Consider the following 27,471-nt stretch of genomic DNA (forward strand, 5'->3'; position numbering starts at 1 on the left):
TTTTCTGATTACCTCTTTGATTTCTTCATTGACCCTTTGGTTTTTTACTAGCATGTTGTTTAGTCTCCAATTGTTTTTTCTTTTCCCATTTTTCTTAATGTAATTGATTTCTAGTTTCATATCATTGCAGTTAGAAAAGAATCTTGATTTAATTTCTCTCCTCGTAAATGCTGAGACTCATTTTGTGGCCTAGCATATCCTGGAAAAACTTCCATGTGCACTTGAGAATGTGTATTCTGTTGTTTTTGGATAGAATGTCCTGTTGATATCTGTTAAGTCTACCTGGGCTAATATGCCCTTTAAGGCCACTGTTTCTTTATTGAATTTCTGTCTGGATGATCTCTCCATTGATGTAAGGGGATATTAAAGTCCCCTACTATTTTTGTATTATTGTCAGTTTCTCCCTTTATATTTGTTAATATCTGCTTTATACATTTAGGTTCTTCTATATTAGGTGCATTTTATGTTAATGAATATAATGTCCTCTTTATCTATTAATCCCTTTATCATTATACAATGCTTTTCTTGTCTTTTGTTACAGACTTTGTTTTAAAGTCTACTTTGTTTGATGTGAGTATTGCTACACCAGCTTTCTTTTCATTTCCATTTGCATGGAATATATTTTTCCATCCCCTCATTTCATTCTCTGTATGTCTTTAGCTCTGAAGTGAGTCTCTTGCAGGGAACATATAGATGGGTCTTGTTTTTTTATCCAATCAGCCACCTTATGTCACTTGATTGGGACACTTAGTTCATTAACAATTAAAGTGATTATTCTTAAGTATATAGTTATTGCCATTTTGCTACTTGTCTCCTGGTTGTTTTTGTAGTTCTTCTCTGTTCTTTATTCTTTTAGTCTCTTCCTTTATGTTTTGATAATTTTCTTTAGTGCTATGCTGTGCTTGTTTTTTTCTAGTTTTTGTATACCTATTGTCACTTTTTGATTTTTGGTTTCCATGGGGTTCATATATATCTTGACCCATAACTATATCTACTTGTTTTAAACTGAGAGCCATTTAAATTCGAACACATTCTAAATGACCTACATTTTTTTATTCCCCTTCCCAACATTTTGTGGTTTTGATGTCTTATTTTACATCTTCATGTCTATTCCTTAACTGTTTATTTTAGTTACAGTTGATTTCATAATTTGTCTTTTAATCTTTGTGTTAGCTTATCTAAGTGGTTGATTCACAATCTTTACTAGTGGAATTTTTCCTTTCCTATAAATTCTTACTTCATGTTGTAGTCTTTTCTTTTCCACTTAAAGAAGACCTGTAATACTTCTTGCATTCTTGTCTGTTTAGTATTGATGAACTCTTACTTTTCACTTGTGTGCAAAGTTATTCATCTCTCCTTCAACTCTGAATGATAACCTTGCTTGGTAGAGTACCCTAGGTTTCCGATTTTTCCTTTTCAGGATTTTAAATAAATCATGCCACTCCCTTACAGCCAGAAAATTTTCTGCAGAAAAATCAGCTGATAGCTTTATGGGTTTCCTTGTGTGTGACCCTTTGCTTTCCTTTTGAATCTTTAAAATGTTCTCTTTTGCCATTTTAATTATGTCTTGGTGTGAATCTCTTTGTGTTCATCTTTTTAAGGACTCTCTGCCCTTCCTGTACTTGGAAATCTGTTTCCTTTATCTTTTAGAAGTTTTCAGCCATAATTTTATCAAATATATTTTTGACCCTTTTCTCTCTCATTTCCCTGGGAAATGTTAGTAAGCTTGATGTTTGTTTCTGAGGTCTCTTAAACTATCCTCATTTTTTAGCTTGTTTGTTTTTGCTGTTCTTATTGGATAAGTTCCACTGTTCTATCTTCCAGATTGCCTATGCATTCTTTTGTACCATTTAGTCTGCTATTAATTCCTTTTAGTATATTTTTATTTCAGTTATTGTGTTCTTCAGCTCTGTTTCTTTTTGTGTTCATTTATTTTTTTCCCCCAAGTTCAGTTAGTATCCTTATTAATAAAGCTTTGAAGCTTTTATCAGTTAAATTATTTATCTCTGTTTCATTAGGGTTTTTTTTCAGGGTGGAGATTCTTGTTCTTTTTTTTAAACATATTTCTCTGTATTCTCATTTTTTACAACTTTCTCTGTCTCTATGAAATTAGGTGAGAGTTACGTATCCCATTTTTGAGGGATATCCTTGTGTGGGAACATCCCTATTAAGTGTGTGTACCCAGTGGCTTTGGTGAGAGTATTGGTTCTGATGTGAGCATGGGTTATGTCTTCCCTCAGATTTTCTTGGCAGCTACTACCTTGGTGGAAAGTAAGGCTGGAGATAGAAAAGCTATAGTCAGATTCAGGTGTGAGCCAGGGCTTCATCTGTACTCAATGGCAGTCACTGCTCCTTTGGGGGTGGAGTCAGGGCCCGAGGTGCTGGAGCAGAAGCCCTGAGAGTCGGTTGAGGATGGTTCCATTCTTTCTAAACATGCACACTGCCCCCCCACCCCCAGCAATAGTACCTCTGCCTTAGTGAGAAACAGTGCTGGAGCAAGAGGTGATGGAGGGGGTTCCCAGAGTGAGGTGGGGTGTGTATTGGACAATCCTGGCAAGCCAGTCAGAAGCCCCAGGCCATTTCCAATATGCTGCCTTCACACTAGCAACAGTCACCCTCACACAGTTCAGAGGCAGGGCCAAGTACTAGCTGGCTCCACTCCCTCCAACTGCACACACCCTCCCGGCAGTGACAGCCCCACTCCAGTGGAGAGCAACCCTGGAGCAAGAGGGGCCAGAACGGGTGCCTGGCAAGACAGTCAGAGCCTAAGATATCTCCCAAGCCACCCCTCCCACATGCATGCTGGCAGTGGTTGCCCTCGCCCTGCTCAGAGCAGAGCTTGGTCTGAGATGGCTCTATCCTTCCCAAATGCCTGCATTCTCCTTGGCAAGACACCTTTGTCCCAGTGGAGAGTAGACTGGAGCAAGTGGGACGGTCACAGCAAGAAGTAGGTCAGAACCCCAGGCTGTTTTTAATTTGCTGCTTCCCTGCATGCATGCTGGTAATGGCTGCCTAGATCCTGTTCATAGGCAGGGTCAAGTCCACACAGAGTCAGTTCTAAAAGTGTGCACACTTTCCTTGGCAACAGCAGCCTTCACACTCATGGAGAGCTGTGCTGGAACAAGGGGGCTGGAGCAGGGGTCTGGTGAGACTGGGGTGCGCACTGAGGTGGTTGCAGGAAACTAGCCATAGGCCCAGACCATTTTTAATCTGTTTTCTCTGCTTTGTTGCCAGGATTAAGCAAGTGTGTGTGTGTATTCTTCATGAGCAAAGTCCTGGTTTCTTACAGCCCTCTGGTAAGTACTACTGGTTTTCACACCAGCTAAGAGGACTTGTTTTCCAGGTCTAAGACCCCGGGGCTGGAGAGCCCAATATGTGGCTCAAAACCCTCACTCTCCAGGGAGGATCTCCAAACCTGTGATATCCTCCTCCTCTTCTGTGGCCCCTGCTAGGGGTGTGGGTCTCAACCTGATCACTTCTCCTCTCTTCCTACCCAACCCTAGGTGGATCTTTCTTTACATCCTTGGTTGTAGAAAACCTTTCTGCCAGTCTCCAGGTTGTTTTCAGGGAGAGTTGCTCCACCTGTAGATATATTTGTGATATGTTTGTGGGGAGAAGTGAACTCAGCATTCTCCTACTCTGCCATCTTGATCTCCCCTCTCTACAGATATCCAATATATTTAAAACAAACTATTATGAATATACTTCAATCAACAAGCACCAGCCAAGAGAAGTAATGATCCTCATTAGGCAGATGGCCTTTTAAGTACTTGTAAATCAGATTTTATCAAATGCTTCCCAAGAACTTTATTCACTCACCCTGGTCTAATTCTTTTGCCTTCCTGGCAAGTACTATTTGATTAATGCCATGAATTCATGTTTTTATTTACTTATCCATTCATTCTCCAATTCACTTAACCAAAATAGATATTAGTCAACTCCCTGGGTGTGGGTACTGGAGTTCAGTCAAATGTGCTTTTTTCACTCTAAAAGTTTACATCTAATGAGAAAAAATAAGTAAACAAGTTCAAACTAGTAGCACTTAACAAAGTTCTTCACAAACCTAGTGAAAACATCCATGATGTGCCAGCACAGTGCTATATAGTTCCATACATTATCTCAGGTAATTCAACTAGAGATATTGACTTTATTCACATTCTCTTTCTTTAAGGAATTAAAAACAGATATAGTAATTATGAGTTCTGGGTGGTGTTTCCTTGATTTCCTACTTTCAAGAAAATGTAGTTCTTCAGTGCAGTTAAAAGACTTACACATTCCCATACTACTAATACCTAACAAAGTAGGCACTGTCCTCTAAAATCATATTTATGCCTTAAGGCAAATACATGCAGAATTTTTTTTTTTTTTGAAGGGAAGTTACTGAAAATCACTGCACATTAGGGCAATGTGCCCAGTCCTGCAAATTAATCTCCTATAACCTTGCAAATATAATATAGCATTTTGGCTTTTGAAACTTTTGCAATTTATGTGGTACTGCATTCATCCTCCAGATACTAGCTTTTGTTCTTCAGATATTTTTTTCCCCTGCACATGCATTTACTTCAATACATATTTTCTTTTATTGCTTCTTCTGATATTCTGTAAGAAGTAATCATATGCATATATGAAAGCTTAAATCTAAATGTATTCTATTTTAATTAAGGGCAACTCAATATTCTGGACATTAAGATATGCTTAAATATTTATCAGACTGTACTTTGCACTATTTGGAATAATCAGTATATTTTATAATGAATCTGGGGATTACCAGCTCTAAACCACTTCAAAACAGATATAACACTAGATTTACTTACTATCTTAGGATAGATGAATTGCTGAGGTAAAGTCAACTAATTGTAAAATGGCTATCTGCTTCCCAACAGAGTATCGAAGCATTAGCAAGAAATTGGAATAACAAGCCCTTTCACCTAAACTCAGTTGACTTAAAAACAAATTTATATAGAATTGGTTACCTAAAAACATTATACAAAAATATTCACAAGATAATTAATGATTAATTCACTTAAAATTTATCTTAATTTGAACAGGGTTTTATATATTAGTGATTATATACATTTGATAATTTTAAAAATTAAAAAAAAATTCTCAAGGGCCTGCCAATTTATGTATTTCAAACTTTATTTATGTATTCACAGTGCTATATGAGCACCAAGGCTTATGGTGTCCTTATGGAAATAGACTATCGTAATGTCAAAATAAATTTTGATAAGAATAGTTCTTTGGAGAATAGCTTGTATCAATCAGTATAGTCTAGGTTATGCTGTGGTGATGACCCAGTATCTCAGTGTCTTAAAATAACAGAAGTATATTTTGTAGTCGTTTACTTCTATGCCATAGGTCAGTGGGGGATTCTGTTCCATGTTCTACTCATGTGGAGTGGGGGAAGCCCCATCATCTGGATTTGTTGGTGGCCACTGTGACATTGAAAGATGGGGAATTGTGCATCAGCTCTTAAAGTCATCTGCCTGAAAGATGCACTGATCTTTTGTACACAGTTCATTGGGCAACACAAGTGTCATGGCCATGCTTAACTTCTAGGGATGGAGGATTAATTGTAGTTCTACCATGCGCCCAGAATGAAGAAACATTAGTGAGCAGTATCAATGTCTATTTCAAGATATTAAAGGAAAGATAGAAAGATAAAGAAGGAGAAGGAGGGAAGAAGGGAAAGAGAGAGAATGAGAAAGAAAAGAAAGAAGGAAAAAAGGGAGGAAGAGAAAGAAAGAAAGAAAGAGAAAGAAAGAAAGAAAGAAAGAAAGAAAGAAAGAAAGAAAGAAAAAGCCTACTTTAAATCCTTAAAATGTGCATCTCTGTGTTAGTCTCCTTTAATAGCAATGCATATAAATATCGGTTTACATATACAGGTTACAAGGAAAGTCTTTGCAGATGAGATGACATTTGAGCATGATCTTACAGAGGAAGAACTTATCAGGCAGAAAGAGAAGTTAAAGGGATTCCAGGTACAAGGTTACCATAACAAAATATATAGAATCAACAAAGAAGAGAGTGATTGAAAAACAGGATGATTTTTGTTTGTTTATTTAGTTTGAAATGAGTGAATGATATAGCTTGAACTCAATATTAGTCATCTAATATTTACTCTCTTCTCTTTCAGCTGTGGGACAAATACATTTCTGCTTCATTGATCTATTTTAAGCTTGGCCATGTGACTTTTATGACCAATGGAGTGTAGGTGGAATTGACATACAAATTCTGAACTTTGACATTAAGGGGTGTCGTGTTTCTCTAGCAGCCTGGCAGCATCTGACCTTTTACATAAAAATAACATGCCCATACAGCTGCTATCCCTCCAGCCTGGGCCTGTGAATGAGGCACGTGCAGCAAAGTTGCCTTAGCTAAATAGCAGATAAATAGCAAACCTCCAGATCTGTAAATTGGGTAATATATGCTTATTATTATTTTACTGAATTTTGTGGTGGTCACTTTGTTACATAGCATTATTGTGTCAACTGCTGACTAATTCAATACAAAACAAGTTTTTCAAGACAAGTTAATTTTTAAGTCAAATATTTTAAATAGTAAAACTGGATCTGTAATATCTTTTTTTTTTTTTTTACTTATATATAACTGAGTGGGTGGGAAAGGGGGAGGCAGTGGGCATTTTCTTAAAGAAAAATCCAAACACGGTAACTTTTTTTTGTTTATCTGCCCAGCTTCTGCTAAATGTAATAACCAAGACCAGGAGGAATTTCCCAGTGAGTTCTCTGCTTTCTGTGGCCACCCACCTCCATTGCCTATTGCCTCTGAGTATGGAGTATTAACAGGTTAGTGAAAGTTAATAATTCTTCCTGCCTTAACTCAAAATATGTCTGCGTTACATATAGAAGAAATTCCTTATATGTAGATGCCACGTTTCTTGTTTTCAAAACAGATTTGATATGTTAATGTGATGGTTAAAAACTTGGTTAGGGAGAAAAATAGAAATGTGTTTGGAGCTGGACTCTACCACTTACTAGCTATGTTGCCTTAGATAAATTATTGAACTTACATAAACCTTAGTTTTGCCATATAAAAAGGGAGGATAATAATATTACCTATCACACCTGGTAATTTTAAGCTAATGTGTATATAGGTATTTAGCATAATTATTGGCACAAAAGGAAGAGTTTAGTATATGCTGATGATGACAACAATGAGGATGATAGCCTACTGTCGGTCATTTTGTGATAATTTGGGGACAGGAAAGCATATACCTGTTTATGGTGTCACCTTATTCCCAAATTCTGTACTTTGTATTACTTGATTTTTAATTAACCTACAGAGGAAAATCTCATATGAACAGTTTGTTCAAGTGCTTGTTATTCTAACATAGTACACAAAAAGTGTATGCTAGCTGGTTTTAAGACTATATTATTTCCAGGATATAATTGCTTTTTTAGCAAAAGTACAGAATTAAAAGTATTTTTAATAAAAAATGTGAAGTTAGACTAATTGAAAATTTCCTGATACAATAATCTTACTTATAAAAATATGAATATGTTTTCTTTGTATGCCCAAATTTAAATCAACCATACAGGATATTTTTCATTGCTTCATTTAATAACTAAATCCTTAGTTGTTCTCTTTTCATCCACAAAGATACCTCATCACATTTCTCTGGGGTGTAGAGGTAATGCATGAACAGTGCAAGGTGTTGTTCTTGGAAGCATGAAGGCTCACATGAGAATAAAACATGGATCTCTCAACATGTTTTAAATCAAATGCAAGAGGGCAAATAGCTTTTATTAAGCAAGGTTCTTAATTGCAAGTGTAACCTGCCTCTCACTAGCTTAAGCAAAAAAGGGAATTTATAGACCTTGGAAATGAAGAGTCTCAAAAATAGTGAAAGCTAGATTCAGGCACATCGATTAGAGGGTCAGCAATAGGACTATCAGAGATTGTTCTCCTTCTACCTCTCAGCTCTTCTCTCCTTTGTGTGGACTTCATTTCCATGGATACTCACTGGGCACCATGATTGCTGGCAGCTCCAAGTTATTACCTGCCTTTCTGTTAGCAATCTCAAATGTATTTATATCTGTATAGGCTGTTTATATTTTTCATGTTCCTTTATGAATTGATATGCTATTCCTGATCCCTGACATACCCTGTCCACTTTCTTTAACTGATCAATTACTAATATTTAAAAATTAGTTTAGACTTCACCTCATACAAGGAGCCTTCCCTGATCATCTGAGACTTATAATTTTTAATTATGTAATAATTACACCATCTGTTGCAGCCTCTTCTAGCATTTATTACATGATTGAAAATGTCTCATTTGTTTATTTTTGCTTTTATTTCCTTTACTTTAGGAGATGGATCCAGAAAAACATTGCTGCAATTTATGTCAGAGTGTTCTGCCTATTATTTTCCCCTAGGAATTTTATAGTAGCTGGTCTTACCTTTAGGTCTTTAATGCATTTTGAGTTTATTTTTGTATATGGTGTTAGAGAACGCTCTAATTTCATTCTTTTACATGTAGTTCTCCAGTTTTCCCAGCACCTTTTGTTGAAGAGGCTGTCTTTTCTCCATCGTATATTCTTGCCTCATTTGTTGTAGATTAATTGACAATAAGTGTGCGGGTTTATTTCTGGGCTTTCTATCCTGTTCCTTTGATCTATGTGTCTGTTTTTGTGCCAGTATAATACTGTTTTGATAACTGTATATTTATCAGTTTTTTGCGATATAGTCTTTGTGCTATAGTCTGAAGTCAGGGAGCCTGATTCCTCCAGCTCCGTTTTTCTTTCTCAAGATTGTTTTGGCTATTCGGGTCTTTTGTGTTTCCGTGTAACATTTATTTATTTATTTATTTATTTATTCGTTTCTTTGTTTATTTATTTATTTATTTATGGCTGAGTTGGGTCTTCGTCTCTGTGCGAGGGCTTTCTCTAGTTGTGGCAAGCAGGGGCCACTCTTCATCGCAGTGCGCGGGCCTCTCACTATTGCGGCCTCTCTTGTTGCAGAGCACAGGCTCCAGATGCGCAAGCTCAGTAATTGTGGCTCAAGGGCCCAGCTGCTCCGCGGCATGTGGGATCTTCCCAGACCAGGTCTCGAACCCGTGTCCCCTGCATTGGCAGGCAGATTCTCAACCACTGCGCCACCAGGGAAGCTCTCCATGTAACTTTTAGAATTATGTGTTCTTGTTCTGTGAAAAATGCCATTGGTATTTTGATAGAGATTACATTGAATCTGTAGATTGCTTTGGGTAGTATGGTCATTTTAACAATATTGATTCTTCTAATACAAGAACATGGTGTATCTTTCCATCTGTTTGTGTCATCTTCGATTTCTTTCATCAGTGTCTTATAGTTTTCAGGGTACAAGGTCTTTTGCCTCCTTATGTAGGTTCATTCCTAGATATTTTATTCCTGGAGATTGTTTCCTTAATTTCTCTGTCTGAAATATCATTGTTAGTTTATAGAGATGCAACAGATTTCTATATATTAATTTTGCATCCTGCAACTTTTACTGAATTAATTGGTGAGTTCTAGTCGTTTTCTGGTGTCATCTTTAGGATTTTCTATGTACAGTAGCATGCCATCTGCAAACAGTGGCAGTTTTAATTCTTTCTTTCCAATTTGGATTCTTTTTATTTCTTTTTCTTGTCTGATTGCTGTGGTTAGGACTTCTAAAACTGTGTTGAATAAAAGTGACAAGAGTGGACATCTTTGTCTTTTTCTTGATCTTAGAAGAAATGGTTTCAGTTTTTCACTGTTGAGTATGATGTTTGTTAGGTGTGTGCTTGTCATGTATGGCCTTTATTATGTTGAGGTATCTTTCCTTCATACCCACTTTCTGGAGAGTTTTTATCATAAATGGATGTTGAATTTTGTCAAAAGCTTTTTCTGTATCTATTGAGATGATCATATGGTTTTTATTCTTTAATTTATTAATGTGGTGTATCACGTTGATTGATTTGCAGATATTGAAAAATTCTTGCATCCCTGGGGTACATCACACTTGATCATGATGTACAATAATGTTTTTAATGGGGTGTTGGATTTGGTTTGCCAGTATTTCATTGAAGATTTTTGCATCTATTTTCAGCAGTGATGTTGGCCTGTTATTTCCTTTTTTGTGATATCTTTTTCTGGTTTTGGTATTAGGGGATGCTGGCCTTATAGAATGAGTTTGAAAGTGTTCCTTTCTCTGAAAATTTTTAGAATAGTTTCAGAAAGATAGGTGTTAACTCTTCTCTAAATGTTTGGTAGAATTCACCTGTGAAGCCATCTGGTCATGGCCTTTTGTTTGTTGGAATATTTTAAATTATTGTTTCAATTTCATTACTGGTAATTGGTCTGTTTGTGTTTTCTGTTCTTCCCAATTCAGTCTTGGGAGATTGTACCTTTCTAAGAATTTGTCTGTTTCTTCTAGGTTGCCCATTTTATTGGCATATAGTTGTTCATAGTAATCTCTTATGATCCTTTGTATATCTGTGGTGTTGGTTGTAACTTCCCCTTTTTCATTTTTAATTTTATTGATTTGGGTCTTCTCCATTTTTTTCTTGATGAGTCTGGCTAGATGTAAGAGGGAAGAGATATGGAACATATGTATATGTATAACTGATTCACTTTGTTATAAAACAGAAACTAACACACCATTGTAAAGCAATTATACTCCAATAAAGATGCTAAAAAAAAAAGAATAAAATTATTTACCTGAACACACTTGGCCAATACATATGGAATCAAATTAAAATTTTTCAATAGAGAATGCTGTGGTTGTAAGCATGATGTCTCACCTTCATGACTAAGGAATTCATTCCTCCACTTGATGGAAATGTTAACAGTTGATAGGTCTTAGCTGAGTCTTTCTCCAGAATTGCCATCAGCTAAAGAGGGTCAATTCATCCAAAGCCCTGCCTCCTTTCACAGGTATATATATCCAATATCTGTACAATGTGGAGGTAGAAGGCCCAGCTCTCTTTGCACAGTTTGGAAGGAGTCTACAAGGCCTTCTTGGCTCCAGAGTTTTCCAAGTGTTCAGCTAAGGTCATTGTTGTGACTACATCTCAGTTCAACTCCTGCCACTGCTTCATACTGCTTTCTTTACTGTCTTATAAGTGTTAATCCATTAAATTTCCTGCACACAAATTTCTGTCTCGGAGACATTTTTCTCAGGGAATCCAACCTATAACACCTTGGAATCCTTATAAGTTTCACTTTGTGAGAATAAAGATGAGAATACAGGTACATAAACAGAGTAAAGCAGAAATAAATTTGCATTTAATTTTTTTGTATTCTCATCAAAGCAAAGTCCCATTTTAGAAACATATTTTTAAACTTGTATTCACAATCATAAAAAAGAATAAAATTTACAATTGTAAAAAATAATAACTTTTATAGAAATAAGATTAATTGAAGTCCAATGGATTTTAAGACTATATTTAAAATTACTACTCCAGGTGTTACTTATTCTGAGAATGGGTCAACCTGGGTGTCAACCCCAATAGTGGGTATATTTGCTTCCACTTAAATTTGTTTTGACATGTTGAGCATTTATACAAATTCTCACAGCAGTAGTTGTAGCCTTGGAAGAAAAAGTACATCTGCACATTTCTAACCTACACAGTGACTACGAAAATCATTCTTTATTTCAGGAAGAAAGTGGACCATCAGTGAAACAATTTCTATTCTGTCTAGTGTAGATTTTGAATAAACACAGGAAAGGATTTTGCTGAGCATTTGTGGCAGTTTAGATGCATTTGAATTCAAAAGAATATAAAAGACTGAAGGAATTTAATTATTGCTTCTAAGGGGAAAGGAATTAAATATACTACCAAGCAAAATTTAATGACGTAGATTTAAAGTACTGAATATATTTCTATTTCACTTTAGATGTTACTTTTCAGGGTGATATTTGGATGCAAGGTTTAGCTGTTTATGATCATTTAGATATTCTTTAAAAAGCATGATGTATGCCCACCAAATTCGATGTTATTAACTTCTCTTCAAAATTTGATTTTCAATGGCATGTTATTATATTGATATTTATATATATTTATGTTAACATATGAGTGGACTATAATAGATAATATTTTTCATAAAACCTCAAATAAATGAATATCAAATATAAGTAATTATGCAAGGTATATATATGTGCTAGGGCTGCCATAACAAATACCACAGACTGGATGGCACTAAAAATAGGAACTTATTTCTTCACAGTTCTGGAAGCTAAAAGTCTAAGATTAAGGTATAACAGTTTGGTTTGATTCTTAGGACTCCTTCCTGGTCAGCTTCTCCCTGTGTCCTCACATGGTTGCCCCTCAGTCTCTGTGTTGTCTGTTTTCTCATCTCTCTTTCTTATAAGGACACCAGTCGGGGTGGATTAGGGTCCAATCAAATGGCCTCATTTTATATTAATTACCTTTTTAAAGGTCCTGTCTCCAAATACTGTCACATTCTTAGATACTGGGGGTTAGGACTTTATCATATGAATTTTGTGGAGACAAAATTCAGTCTATAACACACGACAATATATATCTTCAGCACCAAATTAACTTATTGAATATATTAAATAGGTGGCTTCTGTGGAATAATGAAAATAGAATGTGCTTGATTGAATCACAGTCTGACATTCAGTAGTGGATGCTCAACAGAAGTGAGAGCCCTTCAACCTCTCTGCTCTAATAGGTGTAAGACACATGGAACACTTGCATGGTAACTCCATGGATAACACATTATTTAAAGAAGAAAAAGTTTAATGAACTGTGACATGAGGAAATGGACCTCAACTGAGGAATAAAAGATAAATAAAATGCAAATGGATGAAGAGAAAAAGAAAGGGCATTTAAGGATAGTGAAATGATCTAACCAATGACAGGCCTACATATGAATAAAGTATATGGTATGCTGAAGATACAGTGAATAAATCAGCCTGGCTAGAGTAGAAGGTCACTGAAGGTTTTCTTCAGTGGAAAAGTATATTAAGAAGATTAAATTGCCAACAGAGTTTCGAATAGATTGCAGAGGGAGAGACTAGAGACCTATTAGAATGTTAATGAAATAAGTCAGACAAAGTGATACTGAACTCAGATGGTGGTGTTGCAACTTAGAGAATGGCAAAGATGCAAGAGTTATCATGAAGGAAGTTGTGAACTAGTGACTGTTTTTGAGTATGAAGACTGCACAAGAACTCTCAGAATAATCTAAGATGACCTAGTAAAGAGGTAAAACACTTAGAGAGTTTTGAAATAAAGTTCCTATTTTGGAGAGGGAAGGTTGAGTTAAACTTCAGATAAATGAAAGAGCCACAGGTTATCTAGGTGGAAATATACAGTATGTAGTTAGAATATGGTAATGAAGCATAGGAGAAAATGTACAATGAAGATATACATGTATATGTGAAGTAGTCCCTAGTTTAAAGTTAGAGTGGGTAAGAGGTTATGGAAGAGGTGGATATTGAGGGCGTTGTGATATAAGACACTGATAACAAATTTGAGAACTTAGGAATAGCATAATACAATTAGATAGTGAAGTCTTGAATGTAATCCTATTGATACAGGGTGGTCAGTGGGATCAAGAAAGACAATGATTGCAAAGGGTCATTGACATAAATATTGAAATGATCAAGACAATTGTTGAAAGTAAGGATTAGAACTAAACCCTAAATTTCATTTAGAAAATGGAGGTGGGTCCTAATAACAAGTGAGGTAATCACAATGTTTAGAAAAAGAAATCCTAATTAATATAGATCTCTATTAATGAGATACAAATGTGTCACAGGTAAATGGTCATTTTAACTATGCATTTGCAAATAGTTCTAACAGTAGTGATACTAGTGAGATTGTGACAACATACTCATATTTTTAAATGTTAATTATAGGAGTAAATGTGTTTTGTCTTCTACCTAGATTGTAATCTTTTGAGAAAGCTCCTCATTACATTTCCCTTTTTTCAGTAGTAGTTCTAAACATGAACTTTCTTAAATTTTAAGAACTTGAAAACTGTAACTAAACAAATAATTAGTTTAACCTGATGTGCAAGTGTGAACACATACATACATATGAGCATTTATGTACAAAGGTGAACAAATGTATTTAGAACAATAAAATATTATATCTAGGAAGCAGCAAAGAGTAGCTAAATAAGTAGCTCACTTATTTAGCATATATTTAAATAAACTCATAGACAGCTTAAATTAAGTATATATCATATATTTAAATGGATTAATATAATAAACAAAGCCATTATAACAAGGCATGGCACCAAAGAAGTGCTCAATAAATATTGGCTAGAGCTAGTATTTTGCTTACTGTCACATCCACATTCCCTTACACAAAGATATGTGGGGAAATATGTGTGAGGAAAGCCCTCAACTACCAAATACTGATACAAATATTTCTATATAATTGTATATTTCCAATAACATTTTGAGCAGTAATAGGAAATTGAAATAGTTTCAATCTCAGATTTGTGAAAATAAGTTTCTATTTTCTAAGCTAGCATTTGCTTTATTTCACACATAAAATAGTGTGAGTGTATTATACACTATAAAGTTGAGTAAATATCAAGAAATATTGTCACCATTATTATTATTATGGTCTTTGTAAGATTATTCATATGAAAGCTTGGGATTAATGCACCTTTGAATAGTTTCTATTTTATTTATGATAGCATGTTCTCAATGCAAACTCATGCTCAAAAGCAGTAGCTTCCTTAATATCCTACGGTATGTGAATACCCAAATGTAGTTCTCAGAAAAGGGAGGGTTTATGAGGACGTTTACATACACCTAAGATACATAACTGATAATAACATGTTAGGGATTGAGGCCTGGAATATTCACCTCAACCATGGTTGTGAAGGGCAGCTGACTGCAGTCAGCTACATGTGTTTCTCACCATCTGGACAAGCAGCTGAGCCATCTGAGGCTGCTGTTCTTCAGTTTTCCTCCATATGCTCAGAGTTGTTCAAACTTTATGGAAAGATATTAAGAATGTTTCTTAATGTGGTGGTTATTGTACCTCCACAAATTAGGCATGCTCCTTTATATAGTGCTGTAGATTTTATAGCCTCAAATCAGCAAATTTATATCAGGAAAATATGACAAAATAGTAAGCAATCGTATGAATGAATTTTATGAACCAATATTCATTTTATTATGAATATTTACATGATTAAAACATTTAAAGATTTCAATAGTTAGATTATTTGGAATTTAGTGCTAGATTTAAGTAATTTTATACAGGTTTCCCTTTATGGGTGGGTATCGCTAGATGACATTTCACAAATGTCAAATATGGCAGCTATTAGTCAACATGCTGGACTGCTTGGGAACTGGCCAGGTGCCCTATATGAGCTGTTGTCAACCTCCAGTGGAATGTGGCAGGTTATGTGAGGGAACTGGTCTGTTCAACCTATTTTATGCCACACTGCTTAAGGATAGAATACTTAATGAAGGATAGCTTGGCTATGCTTTCCAAAGTCAGTTGATAAGTATTAGCACATTTAAGAAATCATCTGTTGTATGCTACTGACCTTGATCCTAATGCATATATACAAGATGACACATTTGGCAGAGCATCAATTTAGGTACCAGCTGGAATCAGACACAACTGCCAGTCACTACAGTATTTGGCTTTCTTGTTTAATGAATTATAGAAATAAACAAGACATAAAGAAAGGGCACATACAGTTTCTTTATAACACCTTGATACACATTATGGATGTCTACTTCAAACTAATGTTCACATGGAGATGAAACAGATGCCACTCGACTCCTACAGATCAGCATACACCAGGTGGACCCTTCACCCAAATGAAAAAAATCTGCCCTACTGACCATTAGAGTGTAAGTTCTGTGGATCACAGGGAAATGTGCATGTGTGTGTATGTGTGTGCATGCATGTGTGCATGCATACATGCAATGCAAATATCACTGTACTCTTGAACAGAAATGTACTTTGTTTCTTTTTAAGGAAGACTTATCTTGAAAGAAAAGCAAAAAAACAAAAAAAACGCATTTTAAATTGTAACTAGTATGTATTCCGGGGTAGGAAGTAAGTAATGGCAATTTCTAAACTTTCCTTAACATGAGACCCACCTATATTTTATAAAGTTTCTTCCTTAAGCTGATTTAATAATAACTGATTTTTAATATTAGGACAAGATCACCGGGCTTCTCTGGTAGCACAGTAGTTAAGAATCTGCCTGCTAATGCAGGAGACAGGGGTTCGAGCCCTGGTCCGGGAAGATCCCACATGCCATGGAGCAACTAAGCCGTGAGCCACAACTACTGAGCCTGCGTGTCACAACTACTGAAGCCTGCGAGCCTAGAGCCCATGCTCCACAAGAGAAGCCACCTCAATGAGAAGCCCGAGCACCACAATGAAGAGTAGCCCCGGCTCCCTGCAACTAGACAAAGCCTGCATACAGCAACGAAGACCCAACACAGCCATAAATTAATTAATTAATTAATTTTAAAAAAAGACAAGATCACCAAAAAAAGAGGTCTCAGACACAGCCATTTAGCTGGCATTGGCATGAAACGCTTTAAGAATACCCCACCTTTCACGTCCATAGGTTTTCAAAAAGTATTTTCCAAAGTACAATGTCTTGTATCTTTCATAAAATCTCTGTGAACTGTCAGTACATCCAATTGCACAAAAGACAACTGAGACTAAGAAAGGTCATACACAGCTAGCAGGCAAGCCAGGATGTCAGCATCCACCAGAACATAGTAGCCTCTTATCCCTTCACATGTGTCTCCTCTGGATAGGATGTGAACGGAGGAAGTATGATTGAAAAAATAAAATTAGTTGCTGAATGCTATAATGGCATAACATGAAGCTAGGGAGGAAAATGAATTGTAAAAGAATCACTGGAAGAATAAGTCATTAATAGTAAGAGAACTGAAGATCTGAATTTGTTTGAACAAAAGCAACAGAATAACACTAAATGTAAGTCTATGTAAATGAAGAAATGCAATTATTTCAATGACATTAATCTCTGAGACTGTTATATACATATATATTTATTTATTTATATTTATTTAAAAGATTGAACTTCTGAGGAATTCCTCAGGTCACATCCTCTTAACCAAATTGTTTTGTTACCATTGATTTGGTGTGATTGCCCTATGAAAGATATCCAAACCAAAAACATTTTCAGAGGCAAATGGATATTTTTGTAAGTGAATCAGCTAGCGCTAAAATTATTTGCTCCGGATCTGAATCTTAGAATTCTTAAATGTTTGTAAATGTGGCTTTAAGGAATAGCAGGTAGTAGGACATGGACTTGTGGATACTGGTATTAACATGCAAAATTCTCATACTGTTCTTTGTCATTTATATTAAAGAGGTCACATAAAATTTCCATCTTCGAATATTATTTTCCCCTCAAAATGTTTTTGGTTTGGTGTCCACACCAGAAAAAAAAAATCACAGATATTGAACAGACTAATGGAAACAAGACAATCATAAGAAATTTTTTTCTGTGGTTTTGTTTTTCTATTTTGTGTTTCAGAACTTGGAAAGGACTTGGGAGAAAAAGAGAGCTTTGGCTCTCACATATATCCCTTGGGAAAATAGTTTCAGCCTTTACCTCCAGGTTTTGCAGTGTGTCCCCAGGAGAGAGCATTCTTGCCTCCTACAAATAAGCTCTTGAGGTGGTTTCTTCAGGGTAAAACTGCTATCGGGTAGCCGACATAACTAATCACTCAACTCACTGGAAACATTAGCAGCTTGACATTTAAAATGATGGCTTGAAATGTTTGTAGACCACATTAATCTTTAGGACAGACTGGTGAGGGTTTTTATAAATCTTCAAAGAATAATTATCCAATTATATTTCATTGTGAGTGTGACTATTTCTAGCAATTGTAACAGAAAAAAACAAAGGCTAGACATGAACAAGCAATTGCATTCCTTTAGAGGAGTTTGGCTAAAAATGCTACATACCACGCATTGAAATCTTAAAATATTTTTACAAAGTTTTCCCTAGATCAGACAAAAAGGGTTACCCTATTTTACAACCAGTAAAGTCAAAGCTCAAGTTCAGACAAAAATGAAGTTAATTGCTAAATTCTCGTCAGGAAAGGCAGGAGGATTGTACTATTTCAGTTAACATGTCAAACCTATGATTAGAACACAAGTTCTCAACACATATAGCATAGTCATAAAACACGCATATTTATAATTTTCTATTATATTGAAAAATAATTGTCATGTCTGCTATGGTCCAGCACAAGATAAGACTATTGGGAGTGTATGAAATAATCTGGAGTGCTGGGAGCTATGTAATTCTAATTATTATTGCAACTATTATGGTGATTACATTACCTAATTAAAATTATTTCCATTTTTCTTTGAAAGAATCAAATATAGGCAGGAGATTAAATTCTACTAAATGTATTCAGTGCATATTTTGGCAGAAGAGAAAAATGAACTCATGAGCCAGTGTTAGGAAATATTTTTGTTCTTCTTTTAAAAAAAAACTCTTCCACTTCAATAGAGATAACTACTGTTGAAAGTCTTTGAAGAAATCTTTCAATAACTGTGCATTGCAATTTTCAGATTCAGCTGTGAGTGTGAACCATTAGCTTAATAATTACCGTTAATTCTGCTTTTGCAGAGTCGGTCCATATTTCCTGTTTAACTATAGCCACATTGATTCAGATATCAATCTTCTTCCTGTACTTATATGAAAACTTCATTATTCTGACTCTGTTCTATCTGAATGATATGTCCTTCCTGGAGCTGCCAGGTTGATCTCAAAAATTTTAACATCATCAAAAAATAAGAACACATTTCCCAGTGGTAAAAGTTTAACAACTAAACTGCATGGCAAATTAGAATTATATCTTCTTTATCACAGTCTACTCACTAATCTTTTTCTTGAAAAATTAGCCTCATAATTCCTTTTTATGGTTACAAACTATAAAAATTTTTAAGTAAAGAAACTAATTACTTTTAATATAGCTCAATGGTAGTTGAGAGAGAAATACTCCTACTGGCAAACAAGTTGCATTAGAAACTTTCCACTATGTACTCCTAACTACCCCAATTCTACTAGGTTTTCCCAGATGGCTAGCTGAGTATATGCTGCCACCATCACACTTAATTATCCAAAAACAAATACCTTCTCCTTAGATTAACCAGATTAAGTTGGATGATTAAAAAAAAAAAAAAAAAACTTTTCTAGAAAATTTAAGAATAAATAAAAAGTATAAATTATAATACATATGGAAATCAGAATATTTATCCAAATTAATTAAATAGGAGCTTCCTGCGCTCAAAGATTCTTTTGTTTAAGAATGCCTCATCTGTTTCGAATTCTAGGCCCTGGTCCTCAAATAATATGGGGCAGCTATAGGTTGGCAGTCTTCCTGAGATCAATGAGAGTCTCACCCATTTGGATCCTACTTTCTGGACTTCTTGTGTGGACTCCTAAGTTATCATGAGTTGCTTCAGCTTCCCTGGCCCTGTCAGTTTACCCAGATGTAGGGTCTCCTGAGTGAGAAAGAAAACTTTTATGACACGCCTCTAACACCTATGCCTAGTGGTCAATAGCAGAAGTAGCTCTTACTTCTGGCTCCTTCTTCTGTCCATATCCTTTGATGGGTAACACTGCAATCCTTGCTTCCAACTCTGATTCAGGGCTCAGCTCTGAGAATTGCTTTGGCCATTGATAGTTTAGCAAACGATGCAAGCAGAAGACAGAAAAGTGCACATGAAATTGAGCTTGCTCTCCTGCTCTCTCTTGTACCCCTTTCATCTCCAAGAGAACTTGTCTGGACTATTCTGATGAAGGATGAGAGACATATGGAGCAGATCCCAGTGATCTTATTTGCCCTGGCCAACCCTTGGATATTTGAGTGAGCTCATCCAGGATCAGCAGAGCTACCTCTCTGATCAGTCTGGACATATGCCATAAATTCTAATGTTCCATGCTACTGAGGTATTGTGATCATTACACAATGTTATTGTGGCGAAAGATAGCTCATATGCATCCCCTTTCAATTACCCCAGGCTTCAGATTATTCAGGAATAATTCAATTCTTTAGACTTACATGTTAAAGCCTACACAATAATGGAATGTATAGATTAGGTAAATTTGGGCTTTTGTATGGAATATTAAAAACCAGGAAGTAAGTCATGTCTTGTAAGAGAAAGGAAACAAAGTAAGCACTGTTCTTCACATCAGTTAACATTTTTAATGGCAGCTTTGCTCCGAGTACTGGGAGAAACTTAAAAGGAGATTCCATCCAAAGTAAGAATTTTCTGTGGTGATCAATATATAAAGCACTTGATATTACGTTGGAGGAAGTTTTTAAGGTAAATTAGACTGACCCGCCACCCTCTAAGTACTAATAATCAGGTAGGCAGTATCAAATATATACAGAATTCTTCATTCTCAAGATCTTCAGCTCATGATGCATATTTTAATCCTCTTTACCATTATCTTGATTCAAGATACCATCATCTCACACACTGAAAGTGCAAGTAGCTGCCTACAGTCCATTCTGAACTGTGCCAGAGTGATCTTTATACAGCATAAATGTAGGACTAGGCAAGTTCTTGGCACTAGCTGGGAGTGAACAGCTATAGCATTACAGCCCCAATCAGGAGTGTTCCCAAGAGACAGAGGTGAAGGAAATCCCTCTCAGGGTCAGAACATCTAACAGTATATTTGGTTGTCTTTGTCTACGCTGAGAGGTGTGCAGAGACTGGTTTAAGGACAGTGGCTAATAGTTTGGTCAGATGGTCAGGAACTTGGAAAGATCAGAATTAGAAGACTGATAACCAGGAGGTCTAGGAAAGAGGTATGCAGATGACCTCTTGGAATACACACAAAGCATGGAAGTATTTTTGATCCATGTAAAGCCTCCCCACAAAGAATCAATTACATGCAGGAGAGACTCTCAATAATCATGAAGACATCAGTCTCTTTCCCAGGCATCCTGGTGGAAGAACATGAGAACTATACATGGTTTCAATAACATGGAATTTCCCTCACTATGACTTACTCTGCTACTGTTATTGTGAAGTGCCTGATCAAAACCAAAGAGATGACCCCCTAAATGGCACCATTTCCTCACAAGACAGACACCTAGCAGCAGGTTAGACCTCTTCCTTCGTGGAGGAGGTAGCAATTTACCCTCATTGGAACATGAATTCTGCGTTTGGATTGTCCTTCCTGCCTGAAATGCCAGCCTGGACATCTGTGCACTTACACAGTGCCTTACTTGCTGTCATGCTACTACTTAAAATATAGCTTCTGGTAAGGAACACATGTTCAATAGTAAAAATATTTTGAAAACCACAAAACTCTAAAGAAAAGACCACAGAAAATTCAAACATCTCAGAAGTATAAGTTCGAGTCATCAGACTCAATAAAAAACACTACAAGCTGAGAAATTGGTTGAGGCCAGAGAGTGTGTGAGATATGGAAGGAGTTTATAAACTGTCCTGTGACTTTTACAGAAATCAGAACAGTAACAAGTGAACAGAGTCTTACTGTTTGTTAGGAATACATATATAATCTTTCTTCCCCTTATTATTGAATATAAATATTGCTGTTGTTAACTACCTAATGTAAATTAACCTTTAGGTTAGAGACTATTCAGGTAGGATTGTGATAGAATTAAAGGAGAAATTAACATTACCCAGAGATGGAAACCATATGGTTGGAACTTCCATAATTTCCATATAGCATAGTATTTGGAGATTGAGTGGGCTAAGAAGTGAATTGTGCCAATTATTAAGCTCTTGTCCCTTAGCACTAAATCCCCCCTTCCATACTCAGCTTTATGACTCGGGGTTTGGAACTATGTAAACTGCATATCTCCTTTGCCAGCTGATTCCCTGTTATCAAGTTCTACCAATAGGAAGATGGAAATTTGCTGCTGATCATGCCAGGATTGTCCCAGGAACAGTACTTTGCCCTAGTAACAGCCTGTCAATCTCTTCCAGTGTCCAGCTTCTTTCCACTTAATATCTGGCTCATTGTGCCCACTTAAGGTACAACAGCAGCCAGACCATGCCTCCTCCTCAGAATTCTGAGTCCCAAATTCAAATGCCCCTCCCTAATTTGAATTTCTACAGTCTAACTTATTTTATGTATTTTAAAAGTCATACAAATGGTAGTTTATTCCTGCAGTTGTTATCATCTCTAGAATACATTTGTTTTTTTTGTTTTTGTTTTTAATTAATAGCTACTTTATTTATTTATTTATTTATTTATTTATTTATTTATTTATTTATTTATTTTTAGCTGTGTTGGGTCTTCGTTTCGTGCGAGGGCTTTCTCTAGTTGCGGCAAGTGGGGGCCACTCTTCATCATGGTGCGGGCCTCTCACTATCGCGGCTCCTCCCGTTGCGGGGCACAGGCTCCAGACGCGCAGGCTCAGCAGTTGTGGCTCACGGGCCCAGTTGCTCCGCGGCATGTGGGATCTTCCCAGACCAGGGCTCGAACCCGTGTCCCCTGCATTAGCAGGCAGATTCTCAACCACTGCACCACCAGGGAAGCCCTGTTTTTATCTTTGAATTATTTTAGTGTTCCCACTTATTCATTCAGCTATCCAACACCTGTGGAACCAATTCCTTATGATAAGTTCTCTATGTTGAAATACCTAGTGTTACATCTGTATTTCTGACTGAACTCTGATCAATACAGTGTCTCCTGGATCTAAGACTGCAATAGTTCTTCATTTCCTAAGGTCCAAAATTATCTCAGTTGGTCCATAAGGCTCTTTACATTCTTGCTCTCCTGACTCAGCTTCTGCAACTTTCTCCCATTACCCATGTCACTTCAGTCAAATTGAACTCCTTGCAATTCTCAGCATGTTTCTTAGGATCCTTTGCACATGCCATTTCCCCCACTTACCTTGTACATCATGCATACAGTTTTTCACTAGAATGATCTTTATAATCTTTCCCATGCATCACTCTGTCTCACTTTGTACATTATTTTGGTCTTTTAGGACTCATGTCTCATCTTCTAATGACTCTTCAAAGGATCACATTTTGGACAGTCATACACCCCAAACGTGTCAATGGATCCCACACATCACTATCACCAAGTCTACATTAGATGCCTTTGCTCGTTGCTATTTTAACATAAAACAGAAATGAATTCACAGTTTGTCTCTTCCAATAGCACAGTGCTAATCCTCAGTAGGAATTCAATAAATAGTTGTTAAGATAAGTACATTATATGAGGTGGGTGAGGAAAATACCAAAAATAAAAAATGAAGATATTCTCTTGAATGAAAAAAGAATTGGAAAACTTCATGTTTAATACAAATCTATTTTGAAAATATTGTGCCCACCTAGATAATTGAGGATGACCCCTGTTTTAAGATCATCCAATTAGCAGCCTTAATTCCAACTGAAATCTTAATTTCCTTTGCCAGGTAATGTAACATATTCACAAGTTCTGGTAATGAGGTTATGAACATCCTTGGGGGACTATTATTTTGCCTACCACAATCACTATTGGAACTTAAGAAAGATCTTCTGAATTAGATTATTACAAATTACCACTCAGGTTCTATGCCATTCTATTTTTTCCCACAATTTTCATCACCATCTGATTAATTAAAGGAAATTTTCTTTATGTACCACCATCAGAGCCTAATGTGAATGGATATGTTATTGGATTCTCACTTATTTTAAAGCTTATGTTCATTTCTTATTTTATAGTTTCTGTTCAATAATTAATAAGATGGCTAGAAGATGGTGGAAGAGTAAGACATGGAGATCACCTTCCTCCCCACAAATACATCAGAAATACATCTACATGTGGAACAATTCTTACAGAACACCTACTGAATGCTGGCAGAAGACCTCAGACCTCCCAAAAGGAAAGAAACTCCCCACGTACCTGAGTAGGGCAAAAGAAAAAAGAAAAAACATAGACAAAAGAATAGGGATGGGACCTGCGCCAGTGGGAGGGAGCTGTGAAGGAGGAAAGGTTTCTACACACTAGGAAGCCCCTTCATGGGCGGAAACTGTGGGTGGCGGAGGGGGGAAGCTTTGGAGCCACGGAGGAAAGCGCAGCAACAGGAGTGCGCAGGGCAAAGTGGAGAGATTCCTGCACAGAGGATCACTGCTGGCCAGCACTCACCAGCCTGAGAGGTTGTATGCTCACCCGCCAGGACGGGTTGGGGCTGGGAGCTGAGGGTTGGGCTTCAGAGGTCAGATCCCAGGGAGAGAACTGGGGTTGGCTGCGTGAACACAGCTTGAAGGGGCTAGTGCACCATAGCTAGACGGGAGGGAGTCTGGGACAAAGTCTGGAGCTGCTGAAGAGGCAAGAGACTTTTTCTTGCCTCTTTGTTTCCTGGTGCACAAGGAAAGGGGATTAAGAGCACCACTTAAAGGAGCTCCATAGACAGGCGCGAGCCGCAGCTATCAGCACGGACCCCAGAGACGAGCATGAGATGCTAAATCTGCTGCTGCAGCCACCAAGAAACCTGTGTGCAAGCACAGGTCACTATCCACACCGTCCTCCTGGGAGCCTGTGCAACCCACCACTGCCAGGGTCCTGAGATCCAGGGACAACTTCCCCGGGAGAACGCACGGCGCGCCTCAGGCTGCTGCAACATCATGCCGGCCTCTGCCGCTGCAGGCTTGCCCCAAATCCAAACCCTTCCCTCCCCCGAGCCTGAGTGAGCCAGGGCACCCTAATCAGCTGCTCCGTTAACCCCGTCCTGTCTGAGCAAAGAACAGACGCCCTCAGGTGACCTACGTGCAGAGGCGGGTCCAAATCCGAAGCTGAACCCTGGGAGCTGTGCGAACAAAGAAGAGAAAGGGAAATTTCCCCCAGCAGCCTCAGGAGCAGATGATTAAATCTCCACAATCAACTTGATGTACCCTGCATCTGTGGAATACCTGAGTAGACAACGAATCATCCCAAACTGAGGAGGTGGAATTTAGGAGCAATGATATATACATATTTTCCCCTTTTTCTCTTTTTGTGAGTGTGTATGTGTATGCTTCTGTGTGTGATTTTGTCTGTATAGCTTTGCTTTTACCATTTGCCGTAGGGTTCTGTCATAGGGCAGAAATGTAGGGCCATTTTTTTTTTTTTTAAATATAGTTTTTAGCACTTGTTATCACTGGTGGATGTGTTTTTTGGTTTGGTGGCTCTCTTCTTTTTTCTTTCCTTTTTTTAAATTACTTAAAAAAATTATTAATAAGTATTTTTTATTTTAATAACATTTTATTTTATTTTATTTTATTTTATCTTCTTGTTTCTTTCTTTCTCTTTTTCTCCCTTTTACTCTGAGCCATGTGGATAATAGGCTGTTGGTGCTTGGGCCAGGCGTCAGGGCTGGGTCCTTGAGGTGGGAGAGCCAAGTTCAGGACATTGGTCCACCAGAGACCTCCCAGCTCCACATAAAATCAAATGGTGAAAATCTCCCGGAGATCTCCATCTCAACGCCAAGACCCAGCTCCACTCAATGACCAGCAAACTACAGTGCTGGACACCCTATGCCAAACAACTAGCAAGAAAGGAACACAACACTATCCATTAGCAGAAAGGCTGCCTAAAATCATAATAAGGCCACAGACACCCACAAACACACCACCAGATGTGGACCTGCCCACCAGAAAGACAAGATCCAGCCTCATCCACCAAAACACAGGCACTAGTCCCCTCCACCAGGAACCCTACAAAAACGAGTGAACCAAACTTAGCCACTGGGGACAGACACCAAAAAAGCCTGGGAACTATGAACCTGCAGTCTGGGAAAAGGAGAACCCAAACACAGTAAGTTAAGCAAAATGAGAAGACAGAGAAACACACAGCAGACAAAGGAGCAAGGCAAAACTCCACCAGACCTAACAAATAAAGAGGAAATAGGCAGTCTACCTGAAAAAGAATTCAGAATAATGATAGTAAAGATGATCCAAAATCTTGGAAATAGAATGGAGAAAATACAAGAAATGTTTAACAAGGACCTAGAAGAACTAAAGAGCAAACAAACAGTGATAAACAACACAATAAGTGAAATTAAAAATTCTCCACAAGGGATCAATAGCAGAATAACTGAGGCAGAAGAACGGATAAGTGACCTGGAAGATAAAATAGTGGAAACAACTACTGCAGAGCAGAATAAAGAAAAAACAATGAAAAGAATTGAAGACAGTCTCAGAGACCTCTGGGACAACATTAAACGCACCAACATTCAAATTATAGGGGTCCCAGAAGAAGAAGAGAAAAAGAAAGGGACTGAGAAAATATTTGAAGAGATTATAGTTGAAAACTTCCCTAATATGGGAAAGGAAATAGTTAATCAAGTCCAGGAAGCACAGAGAGTCCCATACAGGATAAAGCCAAGGAGAAACACGCCAAGATATATATAAATCAAACTCTCAAAAATTAAATACGAAGAAAAAATATTAAAAGCAGCAAAGGAAAAACAAAAAATAACACACAGGGGAAACCCCTTAAGGTTAACAGCTGATCTTTCAGCAGGACTCTGCAAGCCAGAAAGGAGTGGCAGGACATATTTAAAGTGATGAAGGAGAAAAACCTACAACCAAGATTACTATACTGAGCAAGGATCTCATTCAGATTTGACAGAGAAATTAAAACCTTTACAGACAAGCAGAAGCTAAAATAATTCAGCACCACCAAACCAGCTTTACAACAAATGCTAAAGGAACTTCTCTAGGCAGGAAACACAAGAGAAGGAAAAGACCTACAAAAACAAACCCAAAACAATTAAGAAAATGGTAATAAGAGCATACATATCAATAATTACTTTAACTGTAAATGGATTAAATGCTCCCACCAAAAGACACAGACTGGCTGAATGGATCCGAAAACATGATTGGTATATATGCGGTCTACAAGAGACCCACTTCAGACCTAAGGACACATACAGACTGAAAGTGACGGGATGGAAAAAGATATTCCATGCAAGTGGAAATCAAAAGAAAGCTGGAGTGGCAATTCTCATATCAGACAAGCTAGACTTTAAAACAAAGACTATTGCAGGAGACAAATAAGGACACTGCATAATGATAAAGGGATCAATCCAAGATGAAGATATAGCAATTGTAAATCTTTATGCATCCAACATAGGAGCACCTCAATACATAAGGCAAATACTAACAGCTGTTAAAGGGGAAATCGACAGTAACACAATCATAGAAGGGGACATTAACACCTGACTTTCACCAATGGACAGATCATCCAAAATGAAAATAAATAAGGAAACAAAAGCTTTAAATGATACATTAAAAAGATGGACTTAATTGATATTTGTAGGACATTCCATCCAAAAACAACAGAATATACATTCTTCTCAAGTGCTCATGGAACATTCTCCAGGATAGGTCATATCTTGGATCACAAATCAGGCCTTAGTAAATTTAAGAAAATTGAAATTGTATCAAGTATCTTTTCCGAGCACAATGCTATGAGACTAGATATCAATTACAGGAAAACATCTGTAAAAAATACAAACACATGGAGGCTAAACAATACAGAACTT

The 27,471-nt window shown here is 37.0% G+C and overlaps 1 long non-coding RNA gene across 1 annotated transcript; it reads left to right on the forward strand.

Moving 5' to 3' along the window:
- The first annotated feature begins 6,341 nt into the window (after nt 1–6,341).
- On the forward strand, nt 6,342–23,809 carry LOC130708951 (uncharacterized). The gene is made up of 3 exons (XR_009009337.1): nt 6,342–6,420; nt 6,696–6,806; nt 23,669–23,809. It is a non-coding gene; the product is annotated as an uncharacterized LOC130708951 (long non-coding RNA).
- Nucleotides 23,810–27,471: the final 3,662 nt, after the last annotated feature.

The sequence above is a fragment of the Balaenoptera acutorostrata genome, chromosome 9 (genome assembly GCF_949987535.1).
Source record: "Balaenoptera acutorostrata chromosome 9, mBalAcu1.1, whole genome shotgun sequence".
Classification (NCBI taxonomy): domain Eukaryota; kingdom Metazoa; phylum Chordata; class Mammalia; order Artiodactyla; family Balaenopteridae; genus Balaenoptera; species Balaenoptera acutorostrata.